Source organism: Vigna unguiculata, chromosome 11 (assembly GCF_037176805.1).
Source record: "Vigna unguiculata cultivar grain cowpea cultivar isolate G323 ecotype 2 chromosome 11, ASM3717680v1, whole genome shotgun sequence".
NCBI lineage: Eukaryota > Viridiplantae > Streptophyta > Magnoliopsida > Fabales > Fabaceae > Vigna > Vigna unguiculata.
The window spans coordinates 13,213,468-13,223,263 of NC_140802.1; the positions used below are offsets into that span (position 1 = coordinate 13,213,468).

The 9,796-nt window shown below is 46.5% G+C and overlaps 17 non-coding genes and 12 pseudogenes across 17 annotated transcripts; all 29 read right to left on the bottom strand.

The window, feature by feature from the left end:
- Nucleotides 1-42: 42 nt before the first annotated feature.
- On the bottom strand, nt 43-161 carry LOC146881182 (5S ribosomal RNA; annotated as a pseudogene).
- Nucleotides 162-248: 87 nt separating this feature from the next.
- Nucleotides 249-367, bottom strand: LOC146881183 (5S ribosomal RNA). Its single transcript, XR_014987013.1, has one exon. It is a non-coding gene; the product is annotated as a 5S ribosomal RNA (ribosomal RNA).
- A 218-nt stretch (nt 368-585) lies between these two features.
- Nucleotides 586-704, bottom strand: LOC146881184 (5S ribosomal RNA). The gene has a single exon (XR_014987111.1). It is a non-coding gene; the product is annotated as a 5S ribosomal RNA (ribosomal RNA).
- A 194-nt stretch (nt 705-898) lies between these two features.
- LOC146881185 (5S ribosomal RNA) lies at nt 899-1,017 on the bottom strand (annotated as a pseudogene).
- Nucleotides 1,018-1,235: 218 nt separating this feature from the next.
- Nucleotides 1,236-1,354, bottom strand: LOC146881186 (5S ribosomal RNA). The gene has a single exon (XR_014987220.1). It is a non-coding gene; the product is annotated as a 5S ribosomal RNA (ribosomal RNA).
- Nucleotides 1,355-1,548: 194 nt separating this feature from the next.
- LOC146881187 (5S ribosomal RNA) lies at nt 1,549-1,667 on the bottom strand (annotated as a pseudogene).
- Nucleotides 1,668-1,885: 218 nt separating this feature from the next.
- Nucleotides 1,886-2,004, bottom strand: LOC146881188 (5S ribosomal RNA). The gene has a single exon (XR_014986895.1). It is a non-coding gene; the product is annotated as a 5S ribosomal RNA (ribosomal RNA).
- A 97-nt stretch (nt 2,005-2,101) lies between these two features.
- Nucleotides 2,102-2,220, bottom strand: LOC146881189 (5S ribosomal RNA). Its single transcript, XR_014986982.1, has one exon. It is a non-coding gene; the product is annotated as a 5S ribosomal RNA (ribosomal RNA).
- A 194-nt stretch (nt 2,221-2,414) lies between these two features.
- LOC146881190 (5S ribosomal RNA) lies at nt 2,415-2,533 on the bottom strand (annotated as a pseudogene).
- Nucleotides 2,534-2,727: 194 nt separating this feature from the next.
- LOC146881191 (5S ribosomal RNA) lies at nt 2,728-2,846 on the bottom strand (annotated as a pseudogene).
- Nucleotides 2,847-3,064: 218 nt separating this feature from the next.
- LOC146881192 (5S ribosomal RNA) lies at nt 3,065-3,183 on the bottom strand. The gene has a single exon (XR_014987176.1). It is a non-coding gene; the product is annotated as a 5S ribosomal RNA (ribosomal RNA).
- A 218-nt stretch (nt 3,184-3,401) lies between these two features.
- LOC146881193 (5S ribosomal RNA) lies at nt 3,402-3,520 on the bottom strand. The gene has a single exon (XR_014987240.1). It is a non-coding gene; the product is annotated as a 5S ribosomal RNA (ribosomal RNA).
- A 218-nt stretch (nt 3,521-3,738) lies between these two features.
- Nucleotides 3,739-3,857, bottom strand: LOC146881194 (5S ribosomal RNA). Its single transcript, XR_014986896.1, has one exon. It is a non-coding gene; the product is annotated as a 5S ribosomal RNA (ribosomal RNA).
- A 336-nt stretch (nt 3,858-4,193) lies between these two features.
- Nucleotides 4,194-4,312, bottom strand: LOC146881195 (5S ribosomal RNA). Its single transcript, XR_014987015.1, has one exon. It is a non-coding gene; the product is annotated as a 5S ribosomal RNA (ribosomal RNA).
- Nucleotides 4,313-4,530: 218 nt separating this feature from the next.
- On the bottom strand, nt 4,531-4,649 carry LOC146881196 (5S ribosomal RNA). Its single transcript, XR_014987112.1, has one exon. It is a non-coding gene; the product is annotated as a 5S ribosomal RNA (ribosomal RNA).
- A 194-nt stretch (nt 4,650-4,843) lies between these two features.
- Nucleotides 4,844-4,962, bottom strand: LOC146881197 (5S ribosomal RNA; annotated as a pseudogene).
- A 218-nt stretch (nt 4,963-5,180) lies between these two features.
- Nucleotides 5,181-5,299, bottom strand: LOC146881198 (5S ribosomal RNA). The gene has a single exon (XR_014987221.1). It is a non-coding gene; the product is annotated as a 5S ribosomal RNA (ribosomal RNA).
- Nucleotides 5,300-5,493: 194 nt separating this feature from the next.
- LOC146881199 (5S ribosomal RNA) lies at nt 5,494-5,612 on the bottom strand (annotated as a pseudogene).
- A 218-nt stretch (nt 5,613-5,830) lies between these two features.
- LOC146881200 (5S ribosomal RNA) lies at nt 5,831-5,949 on the bottom strand. Its single transcript, XR_014986897.1, has one exon. It is a non-coding gene; the product is annotated as a 5S ribosomal RNA (ribosomal RNA).
- Nucleotides 5,950-6,046: 97 nt separating this feature from the next.
- On the bottom strand, nt 6,047-6,165 carry LOC146881201 (5S ribosomal RNA). The gene has a single exon (XR_014986983.1). It is a non-coding gene; the product is annotated as a 5S ribosomal RNA (ribosomal RNA).
- Nucleotides 6,166-6,359: 194 nt separating this feature from the next.
- Nucleotides 6,360-6,478, bottom strand: LOC146881202 (5S ribosomal RNA; annotated as a pseudogene).
- Nucleotides 6,479-6,672: 194 nt separating this feature from the next.
- LOC146881203 (5S ribosomal RNA) lies at nt 6,673-6,791 on the bottom strand (annotated as a pseudogene).
- Nucleotides 6,792-6,985: 194 nt separating this feature from the next.
- LOC146881204 (5S ribosomal RNA) lies at nt 6,986-7,104 on the bottom strand (annotated as a pseudogene).
- Nucleotides 7,105-7,322: 218 nt separating this feature from the next.
- Nucleotides 7,323-7,441, bottom strand: LOC146881205 (5S ribosomal RNA). The gene has a single exon (XR_014987016.1). It is a non-coding gene; the product is annotated as a 5S ribosomal RNA (ribosomal RNA).
- Nucleotides 7,442-7,659: 218 nt separating this feature from the next.
- LOC146881206 (5S ribosomal RNA) lies at nt 7,660-7,778 on the bottom strand. The gene has a single exon (XR_014987241.1). It is a non-coding gene; the product is annotated as a 5S ribosomal RNA (ribosomal RNA).
- Nucleotides 7,779-7,996: 218 nt separating this feature from the next.
- LOC146881207 (5S ribosomal RNA) lies at nt 7,997-8,115 on the bottom strand. The gene has a single exon (XR_014986899.1). It is a non-coding gene; the product is annotated as a 5S ribosomal RNA (ribosomal RNA).
- Nucleotides 8,116-8,333: 218 nt separating this feature from the next.
- LOC146881208 (5S ribosomal RNA) lies at nt 8,334-8,452 on the bottom strand. Its single transcript, XR_014987216.1, has one exon. It is a non-coding gene; the product is annotated as a 5S ribosomal RNA (ribosomal RNA).
- A 496-nt stretch (nt 8,453-8,948) lies between these two features.
- LOC146881209 (5S ribosomal RNA) lies at nt 8,949-9,065 on the bottom strand (annotated as a pseudogene).
- Nucleotides 9,066-9,574: 509 nt separating this feature from the next.
- LOC146881210 (5S ribosomal RNA) lies at nt 9,575-9,691 on the bottom strand (annotated as a pseudogene).
- Nucleotides 9,692-9,796: the final 105 nt, after the last annotated feature.

Genomic DNA, 9,796 nt, shown 5'->3' on the forward strand with positions numbered 1-9,796 from the left:
TTAGGATTTGATTGCAAAAGAAAACAGTGATGAAAAGAACGTAGGAAAAGAAAATAGGACTTCCCAGGAGGTCACCCATCCTAGTACTACTCTCGCCCAAGCACGCTTAACTGCGGAGTTCTGATGGGATCCGGTGCATTAGTGCTGGTATGATCGCACCTGTGAAGTATTGCACGATCAATGTACATATGGGTTTCGCATTGGGCCTAAGTTTGAACACTTGGCGGAAAAGAAAATAACGTAAAAAAGAGGTGCAACACGAGGACTTCCCAAGAGGTCACCCATCCTAGTACTACTCTCGCCCAAGCACGCTTAACTGCGGAGTTCTGATGGGATCCGGTGCATTAGTGCTGGTATGATCGCACCTGTGAAGTATTGCACGATCAATGTACATATGGGTTTCGCATTGGGCCTAAGTTTGAACACTTGGCGCGGCGCGGGGGCACGGGGACGTGAGGTGGGTTGTTTTGGTCTGAAGAGATTTTGGTAGTAGTCAGTTGGAATGATTTAGGTGATAATTTAGGATTTGATTGCAAAAGAAAACAGTGATGAAAAGAACGTAGGAAAAGAAAATAACGTAAAAAAGAGGTGCAACACGAGGACTTCCCAGGAGGTCACCCATCCTAGTACTACTCTCGCCCAAGCACGCTTAACTGCGAAGTTCTGATGGGATCCGGTGCATTAGTGCTGGTATGATCGCACCTGTGAAGTATTGCACGATCAATGTACATATGGGTTTCGCATTGGGCCTAAGTTTGAACACTTGGCGCGGTGCAGGGGCACGGGGACGTGAGGTGGGTTGTTTTGGTCTGAAGAGATTTTGGTAGTAGTCAGTTGGAATGATTTAGGTGATAATTTAGGTTTTGATTGCAAAAGAAAACAGTGATGAAAAGAACGTAGGAAAAGAAAATAGGACTTCCCAGGAGGTCACCCATCCTAGTACTACTCTCGCCCAAGCACGCTTAACTGCGGAGTTCTGATGGGATCCGGTGCATTAGTGCTGGTATGATCGCACCTGTGAAGTATTGCACGATCAATGTACATATGGGTTTCGCATTGGGCCTAAGTTTGAACACTTGGCGCGGCGCGGGGGCACGGGGACGTGAGGTGGGTTGTTTTGGTCTGAAGAGATTTTGGTAGTAGTCAGTTGGAATGATTTAGGTGATAATTTAGGATTTGATTGCAAAAGAAAACAGTGATGAAAAGAACGTAGGAAAAGAAAATAACGTAAAAAAGAGGTGCAACACGAGGACTTCCCAGGAGGTCACCCATCCTAGTACTACTCTCGCCCAAGCACGCTTAACTGCAGAGTTCTGATGGGATCCGGTGCATTATTGCTGGTATGATCGCACCTGTGAAGTATTGCACGATCAATGTACATATGGGTTTCGCATTGGGCCTAAGTTTGAACACTTGGCGCGGCGCGGGGGCACGGGGACGTGAGGTGGGTTGTTTTGGTCTGAAGAGATTTTGGTAGTAGTCAGTTGGAATGATTTAGGTGATAATTTAGGATTTGATTGCAAAAGAAAACAGTGATGAAAAGAACGTAGGAAAAGAAAATAGGACTTCCCAGGAGGTCACCCATCCTAGTACTACTCTCGCCCAAGCACGCTTAACTGCGGAGTGCTGATGGGATCCGGTGCATTAGTGCTGGTATGATCGCACCTGTGAAGTATTGCACGATCAATGTACATATGGGTTTCGCATTGGGCCTAAGTTTGAACACTTGGCGCGGCGCGGGGGCACGGGGACGTGAGGTGGGTTGTTTTGGTCTGAAGAGATTTTGGTAGTAGTCAGTTGGAATGATTTAGGTGATAATTTAGGATTTGATTGCAAAAGTAAACAGTGATGAAAAGAACGTAGGAAAAGAAAATAACGTAAAAAAGAGGTGCAACACGAGGACTTCCCAGGAGGTCACCCATCCTAGTACTACTCTCGCCCAAGCACGCTTAACTGCGGAGTTCTGATGGGATCCGGTGCATTAGTGCTGGTATGATCGCACCTGTGAAGTATTGCACGATCAATGTACATATGGGTTTCGCATTGGGCCTAAGTTTAACAGTGATGAAAAGAACGTAGGAAAAGAAAATAACGTAAAAAAGAGGTGCAACACGAGGACTTCCCAGGAGGTCACCCATCCTAGTACTACTCTCGCCCAAGCACGCTTAGCTGCGGAGTTCTGATGGGATCCGGTGCATTAGTGCTGGTATGATCGCACCTGTGAAGTATTGCACGATCAATGTACATATGGGTTTCGCATTGGGCCTAAGTTTGAACACTTGGCGCGGCGCGGGGGCACGGGGACGTGAGGTGGGTTGTTTTGGTCTGAAGAGATTTTGGTAGTAGTCAGTTGGAATGATTTAGGTGATAATTTAGGATTTGATTGCAAAAGAAAACAGTGATGAAAAGAACGTAGGAAAAGAAAATAGGACTTCCCAGGAGGTCACCCATCCTAGTACTACTCTCGCCCAAGCACGCTTAACTGCGGAGTTCTGATGGGATCCGGTGCATTAGTGCTGGTATGATCGCACCTGTGAAGTATTGCACGATCAATGTACATATGGGTTTCGCATTGGGCCTAAGTTTGAACACTTGGCGCGGCGCGGGGGCACGGGGACGTGAGGTGGGTTGTTTTGGTCTGAAGAGATTTTGGTAGTAGTCAGTTGGAATGATTTAGGTGATAATTTAGGATTTGATTGCAAAAGAAAACAGTGATGAAAAGAACGTAGGAAAAGAAAATAGGACTTCCCAGGAGGTCACCCATCCTAGTACTACTCTCGCCCAAGCACGCTTAACTGCGGAGTTCTGATGGGATCCGGTGCATTAGTGCTGGTATGATCGCACCTGTGAAGTATTGCACGATCAATGTACATATGGGTTTCGCATTGGGCCTAAGTTTGAACACTTGGCGCGGCGCGGGGGCACGGGGACGTGAGGTGGGTTGTTTTGGTCTGAAGAGATTTTGGTAGTAGTCAGTTGGAATGATTTAGGTGATAATTTAGGATTTGATTGCAAAAGAAAACAGTGATGAAAAGAACGTAGGAAAAGAAAATAACGTAAAAAAGAGGTGCAACACGAGGACTTCCCAAGAGGTCACCCATCCTAGTACTACTCTCGCCCAAGCACGCTTAATTGCGGAGTTCTGATGGGATCCGGTGCATTAGTGCTGGTATGATCGCACCTGTGAAGTATTGCACGATCAATGTACATATGGGTTTCGCATTGGGCCTAAGTTTGAACACTTGGCGCGGCGCGGGGGCACGGGGACGTGAGGTGGGTTGTTTTGGTCTGAAGAGATTTTGGTAGTAGTCAGTTGGAATGATTTAGGTGATAATTTAGGATTTGATAGCAAAAGAAAACAGTGATGAAAAGAACGTAGGAAAAGAAAATAACGTAAAAAAGAGGTGCAACACGAGGACTTCCGAGGAGGTCACCCATCCTAGTACTACTCTCGCCCAAGCACGCTTAACTGCGAAGTTCTGATGGGATCCGGTGCATTAGTGCTGGTATGATCGCACCTGTGAAGTATTGCACGATCAATGTACATATGGGTTTCGCATTGGGCCTAAGTTTGAACACTTGGCGCGGCGCAGGGGCACGGGGACGTGAGGTGGGTTGTTTTGGTCTGAAGAGATTTTGGTAGTAGTCAGTTGGAATGATTTAGGTGATAATTTAGGATTTGATTGCAAAAGAAAACAGTGATGAAAAGAACGTAGGAAAAGAAAATAACGTAAAAAAGAGGTGCAACACGAGGACTTCCCAGGAGGTCACCCATCCTAGTACTACTCTCGCCCAAGCACGCTTAACTGCGGAGTTCTGATGGGATCCGGTGCATTAGTGCTGGTATGATCGCACCTGTGAAGTATTGCACGATCAATGTACATATGGGTTTCGCATTGGGCCTAAGTTTGAACACTTGGCGCGGCGCGGGGGCACGGGGACGTGAGGTGGGTTGTTTTGGTCTGAAGAGATTTTGGTAGTAGTCAGTTGGAATGATTTAGGTGATAATTTAGGATTTGATTGCAAAAGAAAACAGTGATGAAAAGAACGTAGGAAAAGAAAATAACGTAAAAAAGAGGTGCATTAGTGCTGGTATGATCGCACCTGTGAAGTATTGCACGATCAATGTACATATGGGTTTCGCATTGGGCCTAAGTTTGAACACTTGGCGGAAAAGAAAATAACGTAAAAAAGAGGTGCAACACGAGGACTTCCCAAGAGGTCACCCATCCTAGTACTACTCTCGCCCAAGCACGCTTAACTGCGGAGTTCTGATGGGATCCGGTGCATTAGTGCTGGTATGATCGCACCTGTGAAGTATTGCACGATCAATGTACATATGGGTTTCGCATTGGGCCTAAGTTTGAACACTTGGCGCGGCGCGGGGGCACGGGGACGTGAGGTGGGTTGTTTTGGTCTGAAGAGATTTTGGTAGTAGTCAGTTGGAATGATTTAGGTGATAATTTAGGATTTGATTGCAAAAGAAAACAGTGATGAAAAGAACGTAGGAAAAGAAAATAACGTAAAAAAGAGGTGCAACACGAGGACTTCCCAGGAGGTCACCCATCCTAGTACTACTCTCGCCCAAGCACGCTTAACTGCGAAGTTCTGATGGGATCCGGTGCATTAGTGCTGGTATGATCGCACCTGTGAAGTATTGCACGATCAATGTACATATGGGTTTCGCATTGGGCCTAAGTTTGAACACTTGGCGCGGTGCAGGGGCACGGGGACGTGAGGTGGGTTGTTTTGGTCTGAAGAGATTTTGGTAGTAGTCAGTTGGAATGATTTAGGTGATAATTTAGGTTTTGATTGCAAAAGAAAACAGTGATGAAAAGAACGTAGGAAAAGAAAATAGGACTTCCCAGGAGGTCACCCATCCTAGTACTACTCTCGCCCAAGCACGCTTAACTGCGGAGTTCTGATGGGATCCGGTGCATTAGTGCTGGTATGATCGCACCTGTGAAGTATTGCACGATCAATGTACATATGGGTTTCGCATTGGGCCTAAGTTTGAACACTTGGCGCGGCGCGGGGGCACGGGGACGTGAGGTGGGTTGTTTTGGTCTGAAGAGATTTTGGTAGTAGTCAGTTGGAATGATTTAGGTGATAATTTAGGATTTGATTGCAAAAGAAAACAGTGATGAAAAGAACGTAGGAAAAGAAAATAACGTAAAAAAGAGGTGCAACACGAGGACTTCCCAGGAGGTCACCCATCCTAGTACTACTCTCGCCCAAGCACGCTTAACTGCAGAGTTCTGATGGGATCCGGTGCATTATTGCTGGTATGATCGCACCTGTGAAGTATTGCACGATCAATGTACATATGGGTTTCGCATTGGGCCTAAGTTTGAACACTTGGCGCGGCGCGGGGGCACGGGGACGTGAGGTGGGTTGTTTTGGTCTGAAGAGATTTTGGTAGTAGTCAGTTGGAATGATTTAGGTGATAATTTAGGATTTGATTGCAAAAGAAAACAGTGATGAAAAGAACGTAGGAAAAGAAAATAGGACTTCCCAGGAGGTCACCCATCCTAGTACTACTCTCGCCCAAGCACGCTTAACTGCGGAGTGCTGATGGGATCCGGTGCATTAGTGCTGGTATGATCGCACCTGTGAAGTATTGCACGATCAATGTACATATGGGTTTCGCATTGGGCCTAAGTTTGAACACTTGGCGCGGCGCGGGGGCACGGGGACGTGAGGTGGGTTGTTTTGGTCTGAAGAGATTTTGGTAGTAGTCAGTTGGAATGATTTAGGTGATAATTTAGGATTTGATTGCAAAAGTAAACAGTGATGAAAAGAACGTAGGAAAAGAAAATAACGTAAAAAAGAGGTGCAACACGAGGACTTCCCAGGAGGTCACCCATCCTAGTACTACTCTCGCCCAAGCACGCTTAACTGCGGAGTTCTGATGGGATCCGGTGCATTAGTGCTGGTATGATCGCACCTGTGAAGTATTGCACGATCAATGTACATATGGGTTTCGCATTGGGCCTAAGTTTAACAGTGATGAAAAGAACGTAGGAAAAGAAAATAACGTAAAAAAGAGGTGCAACACGAGGACTTCCCAGGAGGTCACCCATCCTAGTACTACTCTCGCCCAAGCACGCTTAGCTGCGGAGTTCTGATGGGATCCGGTGCATTAGTGCTGGTATGATCGCACCTGTGAAGTATTGCACGATCAATGTACATATGGGTTTCGCATTGGGCCTAAGTTTGAACACTTGGCGCGGCGCGGGGGCACGGGGACGTGAGGTGGGTTGTTTTGGTCTGAAGAGATTTTGGTAGTAGTCAGTTGGAATGATTTAGGTGATAATTTAGGATTTGATTGCAAAAGAAAACAGTGATGAAAAGAACGTAGGAAAAGAAAATAGGACTTCCCAGGAGGTCACCCATCCTAGTACTACTCTCGCCCAAGCACGCTTAACTGCGGAGTTCTGATGGGATCCGGTGCATTAGTGCTGGTATGATCGCACCTGTGAAGTATTGCACGATCAATGTACATATGGGTTTCGCATTGGGCCTAAGTTTGAACACTTGGCGCGGCGCGGGGGCACGGGGACGTGAGGTGGGTTGTTTTGGTCTGAAGAGATTTTGGTAGTAGTCAGTTGGAATGATTTAGGTGATAATTTAGGATTTGATTGCAAAAGAAAACAGTGATGAAAAGAACGTAGGAAAAGAAAATAGGACTTCCCAGGAGGTCACCCATCCTAGTACTACTCTCGCCCAAGCACGCTTAACTGCGGAGTTCTGATGGGATCCGGTGCATTAGTGCTGGTATGATCGCACCTGTGAAGTATTGCACGATCAATGTACATATGGGTTTCGCATTGGGCCTAAGTTTGAACACTTGGCGCGGCGCGGGGGCACGGGGACGTGAGGTGGGTTGTTTTGGTCTGAAGAGATTTTGGTAGTAGTCAGTTGGAATGATTTAGGTGATAATTTAGGATTTGATTGCAAAAGAAAACAGTGATGAAAAGAACGTAGGAAAAGAAAATAGGACTTCCCAGGAGGTCACCCATCCTAGTACTACTCTCGCCCAAGCACGCTTAACTGCGGAGTTCTGATGGGATCCGGTGCATTAGTGCTGGTATGATCGCACCTGTGAAGTATTGCACGATCAATGTACATATGGGTTTCGCATTGGGCCTAAGTTTGAACACTTGGCGCGGCGCGGGGGCACGGGGACGTGAGGTGGGTTGTTTTGGTCTGAAGAGATTTTGGTAGTAGTCAGTTGGAATGATTTAGGTGATAATTTAGGATTTGATTGCAAAAGAAAACAGTGATGAAAAGAACGTAGGAAAAGAAAATAACGTAAAAAAGAGGTGCAACACGAGGACTTCCCAAGAGGTCACCCATCCTAGTACTACTCTCGCCCAAGCACGCTTAACTGCGGAGTTCTGATGGGATCCGGTGCATTAGTGCTGGTATGATCGCACCTGTGAAGTATTGCACGATCAATGTACATATGGGTTTCGCATTGGGCCTAAGTTTGAACACTTGGCGCGGCGCGGGGGCACGGGGACGTGAGGTGGGTTGTTTTGGTCTGAAGAGATTTTGGTAGTAGTCAGTTGGAATGATTTAGGTGATAATTTAGGATTTGATAGCAAAAGAAAACAGTGATGAAAAGAACGTAGGAAAAGAAAATAACGTAAAAAAGAGGTGCAACACGAGGACTTCCGAGGAGGTCACCCATCCTAGTACTACTCTCGCCCAAGCACGCTTAACTGCGAAGTTCTGATGGGATCCGGTGCATTAGTGCTGGTATGATCGCACCTGTGAAGTATTGCACGATCAATGTACATATGGGTTTCGCATTGGGCCTAAGTTTGAACACTTGGCGCGGCGCAGGGGCACGGGGACGTGAGGTGGGTTGTTTTGGTCTGAAGAGATTTTGGTAGTAGTCAGTTGGAATGATTTAGGTGATAATTTAGGATTTGATTGCAAAAGAAAACAGTGATGAAAAGAACGTAGGAAAAGAAAATAACGTAAAAAAGAGGTGCAACACGAGGACTTCCCAGGAGGTCACCCATCCTAGTACTACTCTCGCCCAAGCACGCTTAACTGCGGAGTTCTGATGGGATCCGGTGCATTAGTGCTGGTATGATCGCACCTGTGAAGTATTGCACGATCAATGTACATATGGGTTTCGCATTGGGCCTAAGTTTGAACACTTGGCGCGGCGCGGGGGCACGGGGACGTGAGGTGGGTTGTTTTGGTCTGAAGAGATTTTGGTAGTAGTCAGTTGGAATGATTTAGGTGATAATTTAGGATTTGATTGCAAAAGAAAACAGTGATGAAAAGAACGTAGGAAAAGAAAATAACGTAAAAAAGAGGTGCAACACGAGGACTTCCCAGGAGGTCACCCATCCTAGTACTACTCTCGCCGAAGCACGCTTAACTGCGGAGTTCTGATGGGATCCGGTGCATTAGTGCTGGTATGATCGCACCTGTGAAGTATTGCACGATCAATGTACATATGGGTTTCGCATTGGGCCTAAGTTTGAACACTTGGCGCGGCGCGGGGGCACGGGGACATGAGGTGGGTTGTTTTGGTCTGAAGAGATTTTGGTAGTAGTCAGTTGGAATGATTTAGGTGATAATTTAGGATTTGATTGCAAAAGAAAACAGTAATGAAAAGAACGTAGGAAAAGAAAATAACGTAAACATCCTAGTACTACTCTCGCCCAAGCACGCTTAACTGCGAAGTTCTGATGGGATCCGGTGCATTAGTGCTGGTATGATCGCACCTGTGAAGTATTGCACGATCAATGTACATATGGGTTTCGCATTGGGCCTAAGTTTGAACACTTAGCGCGGCGCGGGGGCACGGGGACGTGAGGTGGGTTGTTTTGGTCTGAAGAGATTTTGGTAGTAGTCAGTTGGAATGATTTAGGTGATAATTTAGGATTTGATTGCAAAAGAAAACAGTGATGAAAAGAACGTAGGAAAAGAAAATAGGACTTCCCAGGAGGTCACCCATCCTAGTACTACTCTTGCCCAAGCACGCTTAACTGTGGAGTTCTGATGGGATCCGGTGCATTAGTGCTGGTATGATCGCACATGTGAAGTATTGCACGATCAACTGATGGGATCCGGTGCATTAGTGCTGGTATGATCGCACATGTGACGTATTGCACGATCAATGTACATATGGGTTTCGCATTGGGCCTAAGTTTAAACACTTGGCGCGGCGCGGGGGCACGGGGACGTGAGGTGGGTGGTTTTGGTCTGAAGAGATTTTGGTAGTAGTCAGTTGGAATGATTTAGGTGATAATTTAGGATTTGATTGCAAAAGAAAACAGTGATGAAAAGAACGTAGGAAAAGAAAATAACGTAAAAAAGAGGTGCAACACGAGGACTTCCCAAGAGGTCACCCATCCTAGTACTACTCTCGCCCAAGCACGCTTAACTGCGGAGTTCTGATGGGATCCGGTGCATAGTGATGAAAAGAACGTAGGAAAAGAAAATAGGACTTCCCAGGAGGTCACCCATCCTAGTACTACTCTCGCCCAAGCACGCTTAACTGCGGAGTTCTGATGGGATCCGGTGCATAGTGATGAAAAGAACGTAGGAAAAGAAAATAGGACTTCCCAGGAGGTCACGCATCCTAGTACTACTCTCGACCAAGCACGCTTAACTGCGGAGTTCTGATGGGATCCGGGGCATTAGTGCTGGTATGATCGCACATGTGAAGTATTGCACGATCAATGTACATATGGGTTTCGCATTGGGCCTAAGTTTAAACACTTGGCGCGGCGCGGGGGCACGGGGACGTGAGGTGGGTGGTTTTGGT